This window comes from Macaca nemestrina, chromosome 10 (genome assembly GCF_043159975.1).
Source record: "Macaca nemestrina isolate mMacNem1 chromosome 10, mMacNem.hap1, whole genome shotgun sequence".
Lineage (NCBI taxonomy): Eukaryota > Metazoa > Chordata > Mammalia > Primates > Cercopithecidae > Macaca > Macaca nemestrina.
In genome coordinates this window covers 18,907,724-18,929,664 of record NC_092134.1, presented here as the reverse complement: position 1 = coordinate 18,929,664, position 21,941 = coordinate 18,907,724, and the positions used below count along the sequence as shown (strand labels likewise).

Genomic DNA, 21,941 nt, shown 5'->3' with positions numbered 1-21,941 from the left:
TAGGACAGTCTTTCCATCCTAACCCACCAAATTTTACGGATACTGTGAGATGGGAGGAAGAAATGAGCCAGCAACTTTCCCAAGGGTACGCAGCTAGGAAGTGAGAAAGCCAATGTGGATGCAGGTCCAGGAGCTCTGCAGCACACCCATTTATTCTCATTTTCTTCTTTAAGAAATGCAAGGTAGGCTCAGCATGGTGACTCATGCCCATAATCCCAGCACTTTGGGAGGCTGAGGTGGATGGATCGCTTGAGCCCAGGAGTTTAGGACTAGCTTAAGCAACAGAGTGAAACTCAGAGTGAAACTCTGTCTCTGCAGAAAATTTAAAAATTAGCCAGGTGTAGTGGTGTGCACCTGTAGTCCCAGGTACTCAGGAGGCTGAGGCAGGAGAATCACCTGAGCCTGGGAAGTAGAGGCTTCAGTGAGCCATGATCGTGCCAGTGCACTCCAGCCTGGGTGACAGAGCTAGACCCTGTCTCAAAAAAAAAAAAAGAAAAAAAAAGAAAGAAAGAAAAGAAAAGAAAAAAGAAATATAGGGTTGAGTCTTGGTTATTCATAAAGGAGGCATGAATACAACTTTTCAGCTAAGAGCCTGGGTTCCAGAGCCGGGCAGAACAAGGTTTGCATCCTGATGCCACCATTTACAAGCTGCATGTTCAGGGACAAGTTGTCCCACCTTCTTAAGCCTCAATTTGCTCAGCTATAGAATGGGGCTAACAAAAAAATCCACCTTAAAGGGATTTGGTAGGGGTTATTTGAGACTCTGAAGGCAAAACGCTCAGCACAGTACCTGGCACATCAACCATGAGCCCTCAGTAAATAGTAACAATCTTTATATTGTTATTAATAATAAACGTGGATGGCCAGGCTTGATGGGTCACACCTGTAATCCCAGCATTTTGGGAGGCCAAGGCGGGTGGATTGCTTGAGCTCAGGAATTTGAAACCAGCCTGGGCAACATGGTAAAACCCCATCTCTGCTAAAGATACAAAATTTAACCAAGCATGGTGACGTGTGCCTGTAATCCCAGCTACTTGGGAGGCTGAGGCAGAAGAATCGCTTGAACCCAGAGGGTCGAGGTTGCAGAGAGCTGAGATCGTGCCTCTGCACTCCAGCCTGGGTGACAGAGCAATACAATAATAATAATAATAAACTTGGATTGATTTATGTCTAAAGGCAGCCAGCAAATATTTGTGGAGCAACTACTGGGTGCAATGCCTCAGGTCACAAGTTTTCAAGGATGTGAAGAAGAGTAGGCTCTCGAGGAACTTTATGTAGAAAAGAAGAGCTGGGTATGTGACAAGATGAATGGCGATTGAGTTAGAAGGGAGGTCTGTGTGAAGCTTTCTCATCTTGGGTAGCATATTGTATTATATTTATTTGTATTATATTTATATCTTGTGTGTGTGTGTGTGTATATATATATATATGTAATATTGTATTATATTTATATCTTCAAGCAGTTCATCGTCCAGATGGGGACCCAACTCCATGCATCTTCACAGTGGTGTCAGTTCTTCCTCCAAAATACATCCATCATACATCCACTTCTTTGCGTGTCTATTATCGAAACTACCCTGTCTCCTCCCTGGGTGACTACAATGGGCTCCTAAGAGGTTTCCCTGATCCTCCTCAGGTCCCCCTTTAACCCAGCATGATGTTAAATGTACAAATCACATAATTTCACTCCTCCATTACAAGGAGCCCTTGTAACCAGCATAAGGAGTTTAGATTTTTTTTTTCCTCTCACCCCTGCCGACCTCTCCAATACAATCTCTTACCTCCAAGCCCTGATCGCTTTGCCCCAAGCTACTGTATTTCTTGCCATTACTCAAAACACACCAAGTTCTTTCCTACCTCAGGGCCTTTGCACTTGTTGTTTCTTCTGCCTGAGACATGCATCTGCCCACATCTTCCCATGAATAATTCCTCTTATCATCAATGTCTCAGCTGAAACATCAGCTCCCCGGAGATGCCTTCCCTGACTGTCATTTGTAGACTTGCATCTGCACTTCACATCGTATCATATTCCTCTATCACATCACATGTAGTTACCTCACACTTCTATTTATTTATGTGCTTATGGTCTGTCCCTACCTCAACCAGAGCATGAGTTCCAGGAGGGCTGGGATCCTCTCTGTTCTGTTCACTGTTGAATCCCCAGTGCTAGCCTACTGCCTGGCACATAGTAGGACCAGAAATATATGTGTTGAATGAAATAATAGATGAAGGGTTTAAGAGCTCCTTGGAAACAGAGGCCATATATTATTCTCCTTAGGGTCCAAAGAGCCTGGAACACTGCCAGGCACCAAGTAGGTGCCAAATTAATGCTTGTTGAACGAATGAATGAAGAATATCATTCAAGAGGCTTCACAGGCAACCCATAACCTTAAACTCCTTGAAAGAAGAACCTCTGCTTTTTCTCTCTAACCAAAACCCTACTTACTAGAGTAGATGGCCAATTAATGTGTCTTGAACTGAGCCAACCTCTAAGTACAGATTCCAGAAGCTTGGAATTAGTGGAAAGTGAACTCATTGAATGTGGAGCGTTCTGGGAAGGCTCAGGTAGAAAGAGGTATTGATGTGAGTGCTGAAAGATTGTTGGGGGGAGAGAGGGGAGCAAGGAGAGAAAAGAGAGCAAGTGATCCAGGTAAGGATGACAGTAAATACAGAGGCTGAGTCAGCAAAATGCAAAGTATCATCCAGGCACAGTTAATAGATCATCAAGCCTAATAGATCATCCAAGGCTGCCCTGAAGGTGTGTACAGGAGGTAACAATATATTGGTTAGAATAAAGTTTGACTGCTCTTACAGAGAGTGAAACTAACAGTGGTTCAGACAAAACAGAAGTTCATTTCTCCCACACATAAATCCCATTAAGGTGCTCAGGGTCAATACAGTGACTCTACAATCACCAAAAGGTTTCTCCAGTTTTTGCTCTTCCATCTCCACCACACAGCTACCACCTCATGATCCAAGACAGCTGCTTGGGATCCTGCCATTATGTCTGAGTTCCAGCATGAGGGAGGGAAGAAAAGGAGAAGGGTAGGGCACATTCCTCCCCTTTAAGGGAGCAAATCGAAAATTATACAAATCACTTCTGCTCTTACTCCATTAGCGAGGATTTAGTCCCACGGCCACATTTAGCTGCAAGGGAGTCTGAGAAATGTATTTTTTTTAATGTTGGGTAGCTACACATAAGCTACAGATTCCATTACTATGGATTATTTGGAAGAAACAAATAATCAAGACTGCCACAAATAGCAATAATTTTTAAAAACAACAATAATAATAATAACTAAAATTTGTGGAGCGCTTACTCTTGCGCCAGACACAGTTCTTTTAATCCACAACAATTCTGTGATTGATGTCATTATCCCCATTCTACAGAAAAGGAAACTGAGGCTCAGAGAACCACATGTAACTTACCCAGGGTTGCACAGCCGGTAAGTGGTAAAATCAGGAGTAGATTGATTTGGCAAAGAAGAAAAGTCCAGTTGTTTGTAACCCAAAGAGATGAAACATTATTGCCCTCAGAGCACTGGGGAGCCATTGAAGGTTTACAGCAGAAGAAGAAAACTCCTAATAGTCCCTGCGCTCAGGGCTTTATGTGCATTGTCTCATTTCAACTTCAGTACTATTAATATCCCCATTTTGGTGATGTCCTTTTGGTTCACAGCTATATCCCTTGTCCCTAGAATGTTGTCTAGCCTATAGTAGATGCTCAATAAGCATTTGTTGGAGTTGTTGAAAAATCATATTTGCAATTAAATTACTCTATGTGTCATTATGGTTTACAGTCTGTTTTCCCCTAACAGACTGCAGATTCCACTTAGGAATTCCGCTTAGGACAAAGTGCGAGTCATACCTATGCTGTATATTACTTCCTATTTCCCCAGTTCTAGCTCAGTGTCTGCAACATAGAAGCACTTGATAAATGCCTGTGGAATGAGTGATCATCGTTGTCATAGGGAACGGAAAGATTGAGAGGAATCTCTTTAAAATACTATCCAGGAACCGATCCTTTTCTCAAATTGGAAACAAAATTAAAACTAAAGAACACAACTGCCAACCACTGATGAGGCTCCCAACTGCTGGGCTCCAAACTCACTTTGGATTCTATTCAGAACTGACAGGATGCCACTGGCTGGTGCAGGGGTGACTGCAAGGATCATGAAGTTTCTTGGGTATCAAACAGTGTTGTGTGGACTTCGAAACCAAACAAATCAGTTTTGATGAATTGGATGCGAATAAATCAGAATCACATGAATTAAAATCCTCTGCAACATGAAATGATTTTGAAATAAAAAAGGATTCGGCTGGAATATCCCCCATATCCCCCAAACAAATTGTTTTCTAAACTACTTTAAGGCATGTTCCTGAGCTTACCAGTGCCTATGGTCTGCTTGACAGCAGGTGCTTTTCAGTGAGTAGTTGGGATTGGTTTTTTGGCAACTTGAAGTAGTCCATAGTGCAGCTCCTTTTCATCTGAAAAAAGACTCTGCTATCTGACATCCCAGGGCAGGGACAATTAGGCAAACAGTCTAGACTACCAAAGCCTTAGGGGCAAAACACTTCGCAGCTAGACAAATCAAACCATTGAACCAGGAAGGCAAAACTCTGTGTTTGGCAAGATAAAAATTTAAAGTTTGTTTCTACTGCTGGTCAGGCTGGGAGGATATTACTTCTTGATGAGAATCCTGAAATCAGTAGAGTGACTTATCACTGATAGTCAGCTGCCCACCTCCGCATTATTCTAGACACGATAAATAATTACTTGCAATAAAGTAATCCAAAAGTTCCACGCTCCTGCCTGTGTCTCCTTCTCTACTTTTCTGCCACTTACATGGAAAAATAAGGAACAGCCGGAGAATCTTCATCTCATACCACTCCTCTCACTGCCCACGACATACTTGCCTTCTTGCATTTCCTTGAATCCAGGAAGCTCTTTCTTGGCTTGGATTTTAGCAGCTATTTTTCCCTCCGCCACTAAGGTTCTTCCCTCCAACTTTGCACAAAAACCTGAGACTCTTTCCTCTCTCAACCCAAATGTCACTTCCCCAAGGAGCACGTCCCTCCACCCCACCCCTCATCCACCTGAATGTGTTCCGTCCTATCATTCAGCAATATTTGTAATGAGATGTGTCATTTTTATTTGTCAAACATCTCATTCTCTCACTTATCCGTACTCTCCTTGGGGAAGGGGCTTGGGTGTTTTGCTGTACCCCACCCACTTGTCTTTCATCTAGAAACCAGACTCTGCCAGCCAGAGGGGCTGGAATTCAGAGCCTCAGAGGAAGACACAGACTCAGCCAGTGCTAATAGAACAACAGCCATCTATCACTTCCCCATCTGTGACAGCCTAGATGGATTAATAATCCTGGTTGGCCTGAAAATAACTGGTAGACGCATCTGGTCTATGCTTTCCCTTAGCTTTTGAATTCCTGCAATGGCACGGACTGGATTTTGCCCACCTCATCCTTCAAACCCTTCTCAAACCCCATCTCCTTCATCATGCCTTTCCTGTTCTTCCCAGGATGAAGTTTGCTCCCACCTCAGATTTCCCAGAGTAAATCCTGTCTATTCCCTGCAATTGACAACAAATCTTTCATGGGCCTGTAGCAACCCTTTCAGTTTCATCTTGAGCTCTTAAATCTCTTTTTGTTTAACTTTCAATATTCATTCATTCTTTTACCTTATAACATCCACTCATTTTCTGGCCGATATGTAAAGTATAGACCATATGAAAGAATAACGGTCTTGCCTTACTAGATCTGATCGAGCAAGTGGTCAGTGATCTGATGTAAAACATATCTGATTCCATCCCCCTTCTACCCAAACCCTCCAATGGCTCCCAGCTCACTCAAAATAAAATCCAGGGTCCTTACCACCATCTTCAAGCCTCTATAGGAACTGCTTCATGATGATCTCTTGCCTTCACCTCCTACCATTCTCACATTTCTTCATCCCACTCCAGGAATCCTCTGATGTTTTTCCAGCATACAAAGTATGTGCTACCTCAGGACCTTTGCACTTGCTTTTATGATAGAATGCTATTCAACCACATGTACTTCTTTAACTGGGCAGGAATATTTCACACCTCTGCCTATAATCTTCATCCTAACCTTACCTATCTGGTGGGATCATGCCTTTCTCTGCCTCAGATGTCTGCCTGGCTCATTCGCTTAATTCATTTAGGTCTTTGCTCAAAATTCAACATCTTAGAGAGATCATCCTTGGCCTTGATCACAGTTGTCACACTTTATTTTTTTACCTTGTTCTTCTTTTCTCTCTAGCCCCTTTGACTACCAATTTCATATAGACTTACTTATTTCCTTACTGTCTACCCCACTATTAGAATATTCATCCTTGCTTACAGTAAGGACCATGTCTGTTTTGATCACCACCGTATCACTGGCAACAAAAACAGGGCTTGACACTTAGTGGGTGCCCAATATATACAATGAATTTAATGATTTCTTTCAAAGAATTATTACTGAGCACCTCTGTATTAGTGCTGGGTATTCAGAGATGAATAAAACACTGCTCCAACCCTTGAGGAACTGGAAAGCTTGGGGCTGGGGAGAGAAAAGCAGATATGGATATAATTAAGTGCCTGCCAATGATTCAAGCATAATAGAAGACTATATATATATGACACTCTGGAGCCCTGAGGGTTAGTTCTACCTTTTCTAGAGAGTTCCTAGAGGAAGGCGTACTCACAGGGTTTCAAAGGAGGAGTTGGAGTCAGATCTCATCAGGCAATTGAGTATGATTCTATCATAAAGCTGTAAAGTAGGCAGAGCCTGTGTCGTGAGGGTGCTTGTAGGCTATTGGAGGAGTATGGATATTGTCCTGAGCGCAGTGGAGATCCCTGGAGTTTTAAATAGGGAGATGCTTCTGAGTTAGCTTCTGCCTTTGTTCAGACTGCTACAGCAAAATACCATAGATTAGGTGGCTTAAACAACAGACGTTTATTTCTCACAGTTCTGGAGGCTGAAGGCCCTAGATGAGGGTGCTAGCCAGGTCAGATTCTTGGTAGAGCCTTTGTCCTGGTTCACAGATAGCCATCTCATTATATCCTCACATGGTAGAGAGCAGACGGAGAGGGCCAAGCTCTCTGTGTCTCTTTCAATAGAGCTGTCAATCCCATTCACGAGAGGTCCCTCTTCCTGACCTCATCACCTCCCAAAGGCCCCACCTTCTAAAACTATCACATTGGGGATTGGGATTTCAACACATGAATTTGTGAAGGACACAAACATTCAGTCTATAACAGTTCTTTTAATTAATTAAAGAGAGTGTCCTATGTAAAACAGCAAATCCAGAGTGCCTCGAACATAAGTGCTTTTTTAGTGGTCTGTGTTGATTTGGATGCCTACTTCTTCTGAGAGCAGCATCTCAGTTTTCCTTTGAATAACATTTGTAGTTAAACTGATGATTTTCCTCCAGTATCTGTTATCTCCTTGCATGGTAAGAGAGCTTGATCAGAGCCCATGACCACCTAGCTAATGTGTTTTGCAGCTTCCCATGCAACCAGGAATGGTCATGTTCACTAGATATTGGCCAGTGGGATGTGAGCACAACTTCCAGATGCTGTTTTGAAAGAAAAGGGTCCTCCCCTTTCATTGTCTTCCTTCCTGCTGGCTGGTGTGCAATGATGGCTGGAGGAGCAGGCATCCTTGTACCTAGACATAGAAGTTACAAGTTAAGAAGAGGAATGCACCTACCCCAAACAGCTCTAGGACAGTAGAAATGAACTTTCATCTTGTTTAAGATACATATTGTGAGACCCTTTCTTATAGCAACTTATGCTGTTCTCTAATACAGGTTCCTTTCCCCGTTGTTTGCAGTTTTGGTGGGACTGTCAGTCAAGACACCTTGTGGTGTATGGTCAATTAGTTGTTGAGTGACCCAAAATAAGCAAATGAGACCTTCTCTCTTGTAAGAAAAGAACAATGAATATCCTGAAACACTCATGGAAAGCAACAAGAGCTGATTAATCATCTCAAACCTTATATTTTAAGGATAGTAGCTCTTGCTACCTAGATATCGGAAGCCTCCAGAAGCTTACCATTTGTTTTGCTGTTCAGCTTTTCTTTCAAATCACTGGCATAACTTGTGTCTTTGAAACAAGCTGTTTAAGTTAGCATGAACTGCAAAGTGATAGAATGCTTTACGGCTGCTTACTCATTTGATGTGATTCAAATTGTTGCTGTAAAGTCTAAATGTTTATTGGTTAGTGTCTATTCTGGAAGATGGAGGCACCCAACCAGGTGGCTCGAAAGAAAGGATTTAATGTAGTTCACTAGTTACAAAGGTGTTGAAAGAGCTGAAAAGACAAACAGGACATGGGAAACACCTCGGAGACTTGCAAGAGCAGAAATCTGCTACAACCCTGGGACAGGAGCGAGTGAGGGAGGAGGTGGTATTACTAGAGCTCAGAAATAGGCATTATCCAGTGGGAGCTGGGGCCATGGAGGAACACAGATGAAGCTGGAACCATGTGGGAAATACAGCCACTGCTGGAGTCTCCACCACACCAAAAGACAGAGTGTGAAGTATGGGAGAATGACCTTAACATCTCCCACCATCCCATCCTCCAATCTGCCAATCCTCCATGGCAGACTTACATTGGCTGAACCCAACCAGAAGCAAGGGACATTGGGAGCTGTAATTTGTAGCAGTCAGCCATCCACTGGAAAGGAGCGAGGCAAGGAAGAGCAGGAAGTAGATTTGAGAAAAACAGACACAAAAGGAACAAGAAGAGTCCCTCTCCATAATTTGTCTCCCTTACACTCATGTTGGCTTTCAACATGGCGGCCCAATGGGAGAAAACTAGGGTGGAGAAGAAGAAAGGCACATTGCATCATGGTACTGCCTGGTGTAATCCTACCATCTACCAGCAAGTCTCTAGAAAGCCCCTTTACAGACTTCAGTCTGGACAAATGGCCTGGCCACCCCACTCCTGAATCCATAAAGTCCACCAGTCCTGCTGGTAAGCAGAGTCCTGTCTTTTGCTGGGTTCCAAATAACTGGAGGTGACTCAACTCCATCCTGAGCTCTGGGCAGGGCCAGGGCAGCAGAAATCAAGCCCTTTTCCTGTCTAGAGTTTGATGAATTCTCTACCAGTTGCTTTTACCCTCAGAATTAAAAAATAATGTTTGTGCAGCCCAGCCCATTAGCGTGCTTCCCTGGTGACACAGCCTCCTCCACCTCTTCACTGCAGGCCTGCCTTTCCGAGTTCCAGCCAGAGCTCTTGTTAACATGCTCTCTGAAAGTCATTTTTGGACCAGAAATAAGGAAGTGGGGCCAAAGCTCACTTTGTGGAAAGATTTTATTTCCATCTGCGTCCACTTCAAGGAACAGCCAGGGATTAGTTTTGCTAGCTTTTTTGAACCTCCCCCCTACCCCCCCCAAAAAATTGCCAGTCCTTTCTGAAGCAGATTTATGGTATTGCTTGGCAATCATGTTTCAAACTATGGAGAGCAGAAACCTCTTCTTTGGGGATGTCTCCAAATTGGCTGGCACTGCTAAATATAGGCCAAATGAAAAACATTCATCAAGCTTGGCATGGGCAGTCTCTTTCAAGCCAGGTTTGACAGAACTTGGTGCAATGCTGAAGGGGTCCAGCTAATTTCCTATATGCTAGTTAAAGCTAAGAACTCATCCAACTTCAAGTAACAAGGAGAAGTAATAAGACAGATAAAGAAACTTAAAATGGAAGGGTTACCCCCAGTTATGTTCCTGAAAGCAGTGGTTCCCAGACTTTAATGTTGCACCCGCTCACCAGGGGACTCTAATTTGGTGGGTCCAGGGTAGGGCCTGGGATTCAGCAGCTCTAACCAGTTCCCAGGTGATGCTAATGCTCCCAGTTCAGGACCGCACTTTAAACAGCGAGGACCTGGACAGTGGTGTGCAAAGCAGTGTACATAAAATAATCCTTTTGGGTTTGAGGGAAGATACCAGAACTTCTATTTATTTTGTAGCTCATCCCTTTCATTTCTAATTTTTGCATCTAGTCATAATGGGGTTTTAAAACTTTATTTTTATTTTTATTTTATTTTAAGTTCTGGGATATATGTGCAGGATGTGCAGGTCTGTCACATAGGCAAACGTGTGCCATGGTGGTTCGCTGCACCCATCAACTCATCACCTAGGTATGAAGCCCGCATGCATTAGCTATTTTTCTTGATGCTCTCCTCTACCCACCCCTCCTGTGACAAGCCCTGGGGAGTGTTGTTCTCCTCCCTGTGTCCATGTGTTCTCATGGTTCAGCTCCCACTTATAAGTGAGAACATGTAGTGTTTGGTTTTCTGTTGCTGCATATATATGTATAAACCTAATGTACATGAACATGTATAGGTATATATCATCCATCCTAACTTTTGTTTTATTTTTGAGATGGGGGTCTTGCTGTATCACCCAGGCTGGTCTTGAGCTCCTGGACTCAACAGATCCTCCTGCCTCTGCTTCCCAAGTAGCTGGGACTACAGGCACAGGTGCCTCTGTACCCAACTCTCAATTTTTTTTATACTGGTGAAAGTGAAAAATGTTTAAAATTTGTAGTCCTCTGTCCAAGTCCACAAAGAATGTACTCCCTCAGACACTTGGAAGAAACCTATGTAACATAGAAACATCTTCTCCAAGTTGCTTATTAGCTTTTTCTACAACTGAGAGCTACTTTTATATGAATAGGAACTTATCATTGAGCACCTGTTATGTACCTAATCCTGTGTGAGGGGTTTTACCTCTTTATCTTGTGAGTAATGTTCACATGACTCACTTCCTCAGACACTTGGAGGAAATCTATATAACATAGAAACGTCTTCTCCAAGATGCTTATTAACTGTTTCTACAACTGAAAGCTACGTTTTTTATGAATAGGAACTTATTAAACACCTATTATGTACCTAACACTGTGTGAGGGGTTTTACGTCTTTACCTTGTGACATAAATAGTATTACACCCATTTTACAGATGAAGAAACTGAGGCACCGATCAGGGAAATAACATACCTACGTTCCTTCATCTACCCACCACTAAAGTGTCAGGTTCAAATTTGATTCAGAGAAAATACAAACAGAGGCAAAATGCTGCAGTCCCCAAGTCAGTCACTACTAAGAAGGGGTAACAAGAGGTCCTGAATTTTGGTGTCTGAACATTTTCCTGTTTACCTGTACTGGTCAAATTAAACAGCCAGTGTGGCCTATACTTTACATACCTCCAGCAGCTTAGAAGACGCAACTTTACCAAATTCAAAAAGCAGCTGTGTGTTAAAATTGGCAGACTCTCTTGGTATCTCAAGCCCCGGGAGAGATTAAAGCAACCTGCAGTCTGTGATCAGGACTCTGGGTTCTCCTCCTTGTCTATTTTCTTTTCGAAATAAACTCCCCCTTTTCCCCTAGGACCTTACTATGTGGCAGATACTAGCATCAGCATTTCATGTGCATTATCTCCATTAACCCTCACAGAAACCACCAGAAGCTGCTACTACTGTCCCCACTTACTGGTCAGGAAACTGAATCTTGAACAGAATAAAGGCATTCCAGGAACGGGACACGCCAACATTAGTGCCAGAGTTGGTTTGAGGTGTATCTGGTGCCAAAGTTCAGTTCTGAAGCCATGTGCTCTCAGTCTTTCCTGCTGGATTCTTCATCCTTCCTTAGCCCCATACGGGAGCGTGGATGTTCACTGGTTCATTACGCTGACACCCAGCTGGCTTGAGAGAAGAGAAAGAACCTGTCACACCTCAACCCTGCTTACCTGGGACCGAGGCGTGGAGGGACACATGTGCCAGCCAAGGCCTCAGACACAACAGTTCCAGTGAAACACACAGGTGACATCTCCATCGTGTTCTGGCTCCCTGGGCCTGGGTGAAGTTTTCTTTGGAACCAGTCAGGGTGTGAAGTTTGGGGAAACTGACAGAGCCAGGGTGCCTAGAGCTAGAGGGCTTATTTTTAAGTTGTAAGTCAAAAAGAGCCTTGAGCAGAAACGTCCCCACCTGCTGCAGAATTAGGCATCCTCTGCCAAGGAAGGGCCGGGAGGTGTGAGGGCCTCTCAGACATGGAGAGGTGCCCGTGTGTTGCATGCAAGTGTGTGTGCATGTGATTGTGTGTGCATGTCAGTGTGTGTGTGCGTGAATGTGTGTGTGCATGCATGTGTGTGTGCATGTGTGTATATGCATGTGAGTGTGTGTGTGCATGCGAGTGTGTGCATGCAAGTGTGTGCATGCGAGTGTGTGTGTGCATGCAAGTGTGTGCATGCGAGTGTGTGTGTGCATGCGAGTGTGTGAGCATGTTTGAGTGTGTGCATGTGAGAATGTGAGAGATTCTGTGTGCATGTATGTGAGAGTGTATAAGAATGTGTATGTGTACATGTTTGAGTGTATATGTATGTAGGAGTGTACATGTGTATGTTTGACTGCATGAGTGTGTATATATGAAAGTGTGTGTGAGTGTGGGAGAGAACTCTGAGTATGTATGTAAACCTGTGTGCACATGTGAGTGTGTATGTGTGTGTGAAGATGTGTGCATGTGTGTGTGGACATGTTTGAGTGTGTGTGTGTAAGAATGTGCATGTGTGATTAGGTTTGAGTGTGTGCATATGAGAGTGTGTGAGAATGTTAACATGTTTGAGTGTATAAGTATGTGTGAGTGTGTGTATGAAAGTGCATGTGAGAAGAATGTGTAGGTGTGAGTATGTGAACATGTTCATGTGTGTGCACGTTTGAAGGTGTGTGCATGTGTGAGTGTGTGTGTGCATATTTGAATTTGCATGCCTTGGTGGGTAGTATGCACAATTTAGGACAAAAGAGACCCCAGCCACCTCTGCTATTGATCTCCAATTCACCACCAGATTCCCTCCTCGGGGAATATCCTAATGTATTCAGAGTTAACATGACAACCAGGGTCATGGTTATATTTATTTTCAAATCAGAGACAAGGCAGTATCATGCCTAGTAACACTGCACTGGAACTGGAGAACCCTGCATTCCAATCCTAGCCCTACCACTCTCTTAGCTCTGTGACCTTGGGTAAGTCACTTGGTCGGGGGAACTTCCTTTCCTCATCTGTAGAATAGGTGTAAGACCCACCTCACTGTCTTCTTGTGGTGACTAAACAAGAAAATGTACATAAAATACCCTATCTGGTGCTTGGTATATAGTAAATATTCACTGCATGGTGGTTTTTACAACAATAATAATGAATCTGGACAGTGTTTAGGAGTAGAAAAGTTCTTAGGGTAATAGGAGAAACAAGAATAGAGACTCAAGCAAGTCTATCAAAGAGAGAAACTAGGAGAGAGACTGGAAAGAGAAGTCCCAGCCAGCATGAATTGAAAAACTATCAGCAGGAATTCCGATGACATTTGTTGGCAGGAAACCGGGCCAGTCAAATGCAGTAACTGCGAGAATTTAAGGATGCTATTCATAAAGGTGTGGGCAGGACTAAGGAAATCAGCAAGGGGTGGAGGGGCACATCAGAGACACTGAGGAGCTAGTGGTCTTACTAGTCCTGAAGGAGCAAAGAAAGAGAATGTCATTGAAACTCAGACAGAAAGAGAGAAGAGAGGTCTCCTGACAAAAGCTGAGACTTCTGGTCAAGACACCGCCAGCCCTAGGCAACCTGGCAGTGAAGGAACCAGGGAAACAAAGGTCCCAACTTCACTGTCCCCTACCCCTCACATCACTTATGGTGCATCCCATTGTCTGAATCCAGTTGGGAGCCAGAGACAAGAAGTCAAATGATAGCATCTTTACAGGGCAGCCACATGGGTGGAGTAAGATGTAGAATGGATGGGAAGGGGCAAAGGGAAGATTCCTGGGCATGTGAGTCTAGTGTCTGTCCGGATTGCATTACTCTACTAGTCAAAGAGATCTAGGACTAGCAAGATAGGGATTTGTCTTATCTCATATAAAAAAGAAAAGTACAGGCCAGGTGCAGTGGCTCACACCTGTAATCCCAGCACTTTTGGAGGCCGAGGTGGGCAGATCACGAGGTCAAGAGATCAAGACCATCCTGGCCAACATGGTGAAACCCTGTCTCTACTAAAAATACAAAAATTAGCTGGATGTGGGGGCACACATCTGTAGTCCCAGCTACTCAGGAGGCTGAGGGAGGAGAGTCGCTTGAACCCAGGAGGCAGAGGTTGCAGTGAGCTGAGGTCACACCACTGCACTCCAGCCTGGGCAATAGAGAGAGACTCCATCTCAAAAACAACAACAACAACAACAACAACAACAAAAACTACAGAGGTAGGTAGAGCTCTGTAGCTCTGTAGCAACCATGTTGCCTAACTCCAGGGACCTCTGTTCACAGCATAAACAATGAATAGTGCTCCCTGGAGTTAAGAAACAAAGGCTAGCAAGTGACATAGTCAGTGTCTCAGGTTGCCTGTGTTTTTCTGCTCTGCCATCCTTAGCACTGGCTTTCATCCTCAAGGTTGCCTCATGATCGCAGGTGGTTGCTAGAGCTCCAGCCATCACATTAGGAAGAGGAAGGAAAGGAAGAAGGGGCAAAAGCTCTCTGGAAGTTCCACCCAATGACTTCTGCTTATATCTATCTCATTTGCCATCCCTACTGCAAGGATGCTGCAAAGTATAATTGCTTTTTAACTTGACATCATCTTACTCCCCCGCAAAATATATGACTTTAATTGAAGAAGAAAGAGAATGATTACTGCCTCTGCCTCAAATAAGTACTGAGTTGGGAGTCAGAAGGCCTAGGTTCTGGTCTCTACTTTTATCCGAATTGACTGGATGATCTTGGGCAAGATACCAGTTAATCACTCATTGGCCTGTGATTAGCTAGTATGCCTCAGCTTCAGGCTATGGGATTGAATTCAGTTATTATCTATGTATCCATCACTTTGAAACCCAAGTTAAAGCTTCACCAACCACTTAAGGCATGTTCTTCTCATGGTTCAGGGCAGGAGTACAAAGGAACAAACCAATACTATATAAGCACATTTAAAGTTTCTACTCAGATGGGATATAGAGTACATCTGCTCACATCTATTAGGCAAAGTAAACCACAGGAGCGAGACTGAAGTCCATGGGGCAAGGAAGTATATTCCTGATACAGTAAACCATGACAAGCGTGGCGAAAGAAGAAAGAATTATAAACAAATAATGCCATCTTTAACTATTGTCTTGAGGTATTGAGCATTACCTCAATTCATTCTCACAATAATTGTTTATGATAGGAACTTTTACCATTTGACAGTTTAAAAAAAAAAAAAGACAAAAACTGAAGCTCAAGGGGTTACGCAACTTGTTGAAGGTTGCAAAAGTATCAGACCTGCAATTCAAACTATCTGAATCCAAAACCCAAGCTCTTTACTTTCAGGCTAGCTATAGAAATCTAGTCTGATTTTAAAGTCCCTTAATTTCACATTTCCTGTAGTTCTTCTGCCACATTGGCACATATTTATTTTCTGTGCAATGAAATGTTTTATGATGCTTCAGCCTAGCAGCTCACCTGTAAGCCCACAGCATTTATGTAAATACTTCTATTATTAATATTATATGAGCCTTGATTCTAATTTATTGCAAAATCCAAGGCTGTCATCTTGGGAGCTGGGTCTCCAATAAGCAATTGCATTCAGAGATGAAACAAACAAATGTGAATTTATAGATATAGTATACACCATTGGGAGTTCACCCATAAGCTCCCAGTGCACACCATTCCTGTGCATGCTGATGGCTCCAATGCAGGCATCCACAACTCTCCCTTTGAGGGCTTCTCCTGGAATCTCCTCCCGAGGTTCTGGGGAGGTGACGCTCCCAGGAACAGCCCTCGGACAATGACAGACTGGGGTTGGAAGACATGTACTCTATCTTTTTATCCCTCAGGTGGGACAACTCCAAGGTACGTTCTGTACTGTGTCTCAGAGTTCCCCAGCAGGAGTGAGCCTCAGTTTCCCATCATAGTAACCTACTTATGAACACATGCTGTATTCACTTCTCGACTTTCGAATTTCTCTACTCCCTTACTGGTGCTTACTGGAATCACCTCCAAGAGCAAAACAAAATGAAATAATTTTTTTTTTTTTTTTTTTTTTTTTTTTTTTGAGACGGAGTCTTGCTCTGTCACCCAGCCTGGAGTGCAGTGGCCGGATCTCAGCTCACTGCAAGCTCCGCCTCCTGGGTTTACGCCGTTCTCCTGCCTCAGCCTCCCGAGTAGCTGGGACTACAGGCGCCCGCCACCTCGTCCGGCTAGTTTTTTTTTGTATTTTTTAGTAGAGACGGGGTTTCACCGTGTTAGCCGGGATCGTCTCTCGATCTCCTGGCCTCGTGATCCGCCCGTCTCGGCCTCCCAAAGTGCTGGGATTACAGGCTTGAGCCACCGCGCCCGGCTGAAATAAAAATTTATGAGCACTCAGATACTTGTCTTGGGGTTTACTTCTGAGAGAACACTGCTAAGATGAGAGGTGACTCATTATTATTTTATTATTAATGAAAAGTAATTGGCATTCCTCTACCTAGGTGGTAACTACTTGCATTCCTTTCATTTGTTTATTTCCAACAAGGTTTAACTTTTTCAAGGAGGGATCCCACAGGCTCCAATGAAGACTTTGAATACTCTCAGAAGAAAAATGGACACTCGCATAAAATGCATCTCCTAGGACTCTTGTCAGCCCTAGATTGATTTATTCAATACAGAAAGAGAGAGAGAGAAAGCTACAGGCAAGCCCCAACTGAGGCAAGAGATCCCAGAGCTCTAACTCTGGGGGAAAGCTCATAGACTACTGCTGAGCTAACAGCTTCTTCCATTTCTGGCTTAGCCAAGTTCAGGAACATCATCCTTCATAGCTCTAAAAACTAGACTAAGCAAAAGCCAGGCAAAAACTCGTTGTCGGAAATTCTTCATTCTGTGCCTGGGAGTGCACTCTTGGTTGTTTAGGTTGCTTATCTGCTGGCCCTGTGTTCACCTCTTCAGTTCTCCGAAGCCTTCACCCTCCACGGCGTCACTACCGACTTCAAAGGCTTCTCCACCCTTGGAAGTGACTCATGGATGTGTAGGTGGCAGGAGGAGGGAGCTGCAAGCAGGACTCCAGCCTCTTGCCTTTTGGCAAGGAAGCAAGGGCTGCTGCAGAGGCCAGAATTAATTCCTCCTGCTAGCCAGGAGGCCAACACGTTGGGATGAGCCAAGCACGCACCCCACACTCTCACAAAAGCAGGCTTCCCTTTCCTTAGGGTAGATTTCTCCACTCCACTTTCATTAGTCTGGCTCCACAATCTGATAGTGGGTGGAAAAATGGGCTTTGAAAGCAGCCAGCCAAGCTTGAACTGGAATCCGGGGCTCAGTGGAGAATGACTTCACTTTTCTAGGCCTTACTTTCCGCATCTGCAAAACCAGAAAATCAGTATCTCTTTTACCAAATTGTTTTAAGATCAAGGAGAAAACTAAAATCTGTGTCGATGAGAACAGAGCACACAGTAGGTGCTTCATAATTGCCAACTTCGATTACTGTCATCGTTACTGCTACTATGCCCGAAGGCCTTTGGCTGGTTTCCCTCACTAGCTTTAATTCCATTTCTCTGCTTTCCTCTCCTTTCCTTGCAAGCTAGAGGACGTAATTCATCTTGCTCCCCTCCCAAATCCTACCTCGCTTGCAATATTCTCCTGGGTTTTTTCAGAGCCATGCTACCACCTGGAATTATCCCACTGTTCTCTCTCAGAGGCAATAAGATCTTTCTTTATGAAAAAGCCACAGCAAAAACCAGTTGAAGCATTTTAGATGTGGTCTGACCACCGCCCATTCAGCTCACCCAGAACAATGTCCCCTCTATGGAGGCTGCGTCGTAAATATCTTACTTGCTTATCCTAGGCTGGGAAGTGGTCTCCGGGGCCAAGAGATTGCTTTCTTCTCGTTTATTTATGGGGAAGACTTTTTAAATCCCACTCTTTGGGTCTGTAAAGCCCATTACTGACACGGACAATGGCAAGGTTTCACTAAAGCAACATACCTATCGCTCAGTGCCTCAGTTTCCTCATCTGGAAATGTGTCATGACCTCCTGTTACTAATTATGATGCCTGCTAAGACTATTACTATCATAAATAACAGTATTAGGAGAAACACCAATTCTCAGTTGCTGAGGGTTTACAATGTCGCAGACACTGTGCTAAGTGCTGTGTTTCATTCATACCTCCATTAATACAGGTCATCGTCATTACCATCCTCGTTTCTCAGATGAGGAAATTCAGCATCAGACAGATTACATACACATAGTCAAGATTATATGATAATAAGAGGCAGAGCCAGGATTTGAATCTAGGTCAAAGGCATCCCAAAGCCCAAAGCCTAACCAGCCCCAACAAACTACCACTTGGTAACCATGCTACCATAGTTACCATAGCAATTGAGAACCCAGTAAGAAAAACTCACAGAGCATGACCAACACCACTGGGCGGGATGGAGTTTATCTTTCCTTCTATTATTTTTATTATAAGACCAGAACACCCTAGTAACTACCAGCCCCCGCAGCCTAAACAGGCGGTAACCAGGGCTTGCTGCGTGTTATTATGGTCAGCCTCACCCGAGAACTAATAACACAGCATCTGCGCTCTTCTATGACCCTCCAGTCCCTGGGAGCTATGAGCAAACTCATTCCCCTATAAAAACAAAGAAGCCAAATTGGTTTCAAAGCAGCTGTCTTTATTATCTGGAGGCAAGGAAAAGCTTACGAAAGCTTTCTTGGGATCTGAGCCTGGTTTTGCTGTCTTTTTGTAGAAGACCCTGAGGGGAGCGCCTTTTGAGTTACTTCTCTTAGCCCCAGTGCAGAGTGGGCACAGGCTGCCTCCTGGCCTTTAACTCAGAGCTGACATGCCCCCGTGGTCCTCTGGGAAGTTCCAGGCTGGCTTCTGGAAGAACGGACAGAACCTTGAATGCCCAGCAGGAAGGGCCCTAACTGCCCCAACTAGGAGAAGGCTTTCCACTCTTTAGCAGCAGCTGATGTGGGAAGACACAGTTTTCTTTGTTCTTGGGCTGGTCAACAAAATCTCTACACTTAGTCTTCTCAGCTTGAGGCTGGGAGCTTAGTTTCTTCCTCTCCTATGATGAAGACATGGCAAGTGGTCAGTCCCACATCCAGAAGCCTCCACCAGATGTCTCCATGGGTGCTTTCTTCTCAACCATCAAATTCTTAACCCAGTTGTCACCTCATCCAAGAAGCCTTCCCTGACTACTCAACCTAGAGCATCACATCTCCCTGTTTGTTTTCTTTTCATCATGATAAATTACCTTGTTAGTTTAGATATTTGACGGCTTATTGACAGCACTCCCCGTCCTCCCCACCCTGGAATGTAGGCCCCAGGAGGGCAGAGTCCTTATCTGTCTTGTTCACTTCCGTGTTTCTAAAATCTAGAACAACGCTTGGTTGTAAACTAGGTTTGTTGAATGAATAAATTCAACAAACAAATAACTGATTGAATGAAAGATGGAAGATGAGTACTCACTTCTATTTGCCACTTAAGGAGAGGGAGGACTGATGAAAGCAAAGCAAAATGGACAAGCCAGCAGTCCTGTGAGCTCCATGAACAGCCACCATACTTCCTCAGACCCCATCCCTGGCCCTTTTCTCTGTCCCTACTGAGTGGTTGGTTCTCCACTAGACTGAGCTCCTGGCAACATGAGGCATTGTTTCATCTAGTTTCTTATCCCTAAAACCAGCACAGATCTGGGTGTGAGCAGAGCGGGGCATCAGACTTTCTAGATTCAAACTCCACTGACCCATGTGTGATTTTTGACAAGTGATTTGTACTCTCTAAAGCCAGCTTCTTCATCAGTACACAGGGATCATAATAGAACTTCCCTCCTAGAATCCACGCAAGGATTAAATGCGACAGCTGTGTATAGTCTAGGCCAAACTCAATAATTCTAATAATAATTACAATCATCACTAAATGTTTTAAGGTCTTAAATGTATTATTACAGTACCAAGTGTTTTAATATGTGTATTTATATACATATTTAAAATGTATTATTGAATATTCTTATGTCATAAATATATTATTATAAAATGTTTTCCTGTTTAAAATGTATTATTAAATATTTTAGTGTTTTACATGTGGTATTTTTTAATGTTTGCTGAATAAAGAAATTTTTTAAATGAATGATTTCATTTCTTTCTCTTTCCCACCCCCTGCCCCTTTTCCTCTGCAAATTGAGGGCTTAGGCTCTGAAACTTGGACTATGACAGCTCCATTTCTATTTCTATCCTTGAGTCCACATTTCTTTCCATGCAAAAAGGTCTAAGGTGAGTATTCTTATGGAGAATAGCCCGAACAAGAGCTTTGAAATCTAACAGACCGGAATGTGAAGCCTGGCTCTGTTATCTATCCCTTTAAGTTTCTTTCATTATTTGCAAAAAGAGACTCAGGAAATCTACCTACTTCGCAGGGTCATTTTGAGAGTTAAAGGGGACAGTGTGTAAGAGAGGGCTCAGTCCAGACTATACACATTTATTGAGCACATACTCCATGCCAGCTCCACTACTAGGTACCGGGGATAGCTCAGCAAACAACAGAGCTCCCGCTCTTGTGGAGCCCCAGTGCAGCAGGCTGGTGTTTTTCTCTTTCTGAGTGGTGGACTCCATATTTCCTGGAAGGCCAAGATTCTCAAGTCCCTGTCTAATTATGTGGCTGTCTGCCTCCTCCAGCAGTCTTTCTCCTCCACTCACCTCTCCTTCCTCTCTTGTTCTTTATCTAACTCACAGTGGCAGACATTTAAAGAATATGCAGAGCTGAGTATGCGAGGCACAAAAAACTAGAAAGATGCTACCTTAGATGGTGAGCAACTGAGAGCAGGGTCGATGCTGTAGTGGGCACTGTGCTGATTGTCCAGATCCCACCTTGGATAGAAGCATTATTCCCTCACCTGCTGGGAATATTGCCAGCTGATTGCCAGCTGGTAGCCTCCCTGGAACTGCCCTTGGCTAAATTGCTTTTTCTCTCAAGGTTACATTCCCTCAGCCAACATCCAATGACTGGTTCATGCTGGTCTCTTTCTTCCAACTCAGGACAACTCGGAAAGGCGGTCCCAGTTCCAGCAGTCCCTGTGGGTCTACCAACATCTTATAACTGCACCACTGCTCACTCTCTCCTGCTGTCTAATCTTGCTTCCTTCTTTCTCATCTCACATAGTAATCTCCATCTCAGAGTCAGCCTCCTGGGTGAATTCAACCTGCAACACAGTGCTATCCTTAGTGTCTAGCATGTAGTCAGCGTCAATCAATATTTGCAGACTAAATGGCATACTGTTTAGAATTCTTGTGATGGCAAGCAACCGAAACCCAACTCAAACATAAGAGATGAGACACTCAAGTATCTGAAGAGCCAGAGCATGTCAATGTCATCAGGACTTGCTCTCTCTTCTCGGCTAAGCTCTGTTCTCTTCCCTATTAGCTTTATTCCCAGTCCAACCGTCTTCATATGGTGGCTCCTTAAACTTCAAGTTTGCATTTACCCAACTTTCCCCACATTTTACTGTTTATTATTTTAATTGGCAAATAAAAATTGTATAGGCCAGGCATGGTGGATCACGCCTATAATTTGAGCACTTTGGGAGGCCGAGGTAGGAAGATTGCTTGAGTTCGTGAGTTCAAGGCCAGCCTGAGCAACATAGTGAAACCCTCATCTCTATCAAAAAAATTAAAAAATTAGCCGGTCATGGTGACATGTGCCTGTGGTCCCAGCTACTCTGGCGGCTGAGGTGGGAGGATCACTTGAGCCTGCAAAGTTGAGGCTGCAGTGAGCCACGATCATCTCACTGCACTCCAGCCTGGGCTGCAGAGTAAGGCCCTATGTCCAACAATAGTAATAATAATTGTACATATTTATCATGTACAACATGATGTTTTGAAACGTGTACAGTGTGGAATTACTAAATCAAGTTCGTTAACATACACATTACCTACCATACTTTTTTTTTGCAG

The 21,941-nt window shown here is 43.8% G+C and overlaps 1 long non-coding RNA gene across 1 annotated transcript; it reads right to left on the bottom strand.

The window, feature by feature from the left end:
- Positions 1-7,292: 7,292 nt before the first annotated feature.
- Positions 7,293-18,313, bottom strand: LOC139356522 (uncharacterized). The gene is made up of 3 exons (XR_011608496.1): positions 18,156-18,313; positions 11,511-11,722; positions 7,293-7,688 (listed from the first exon to the last, which is right to left on the bottom strand). It is a non-coding gene; the product is annotated as an uncharacterized lncRNA (long non-coding RNA).
- Positions 18,314-21,941: the final 3,628 nt, after the last annotated feature.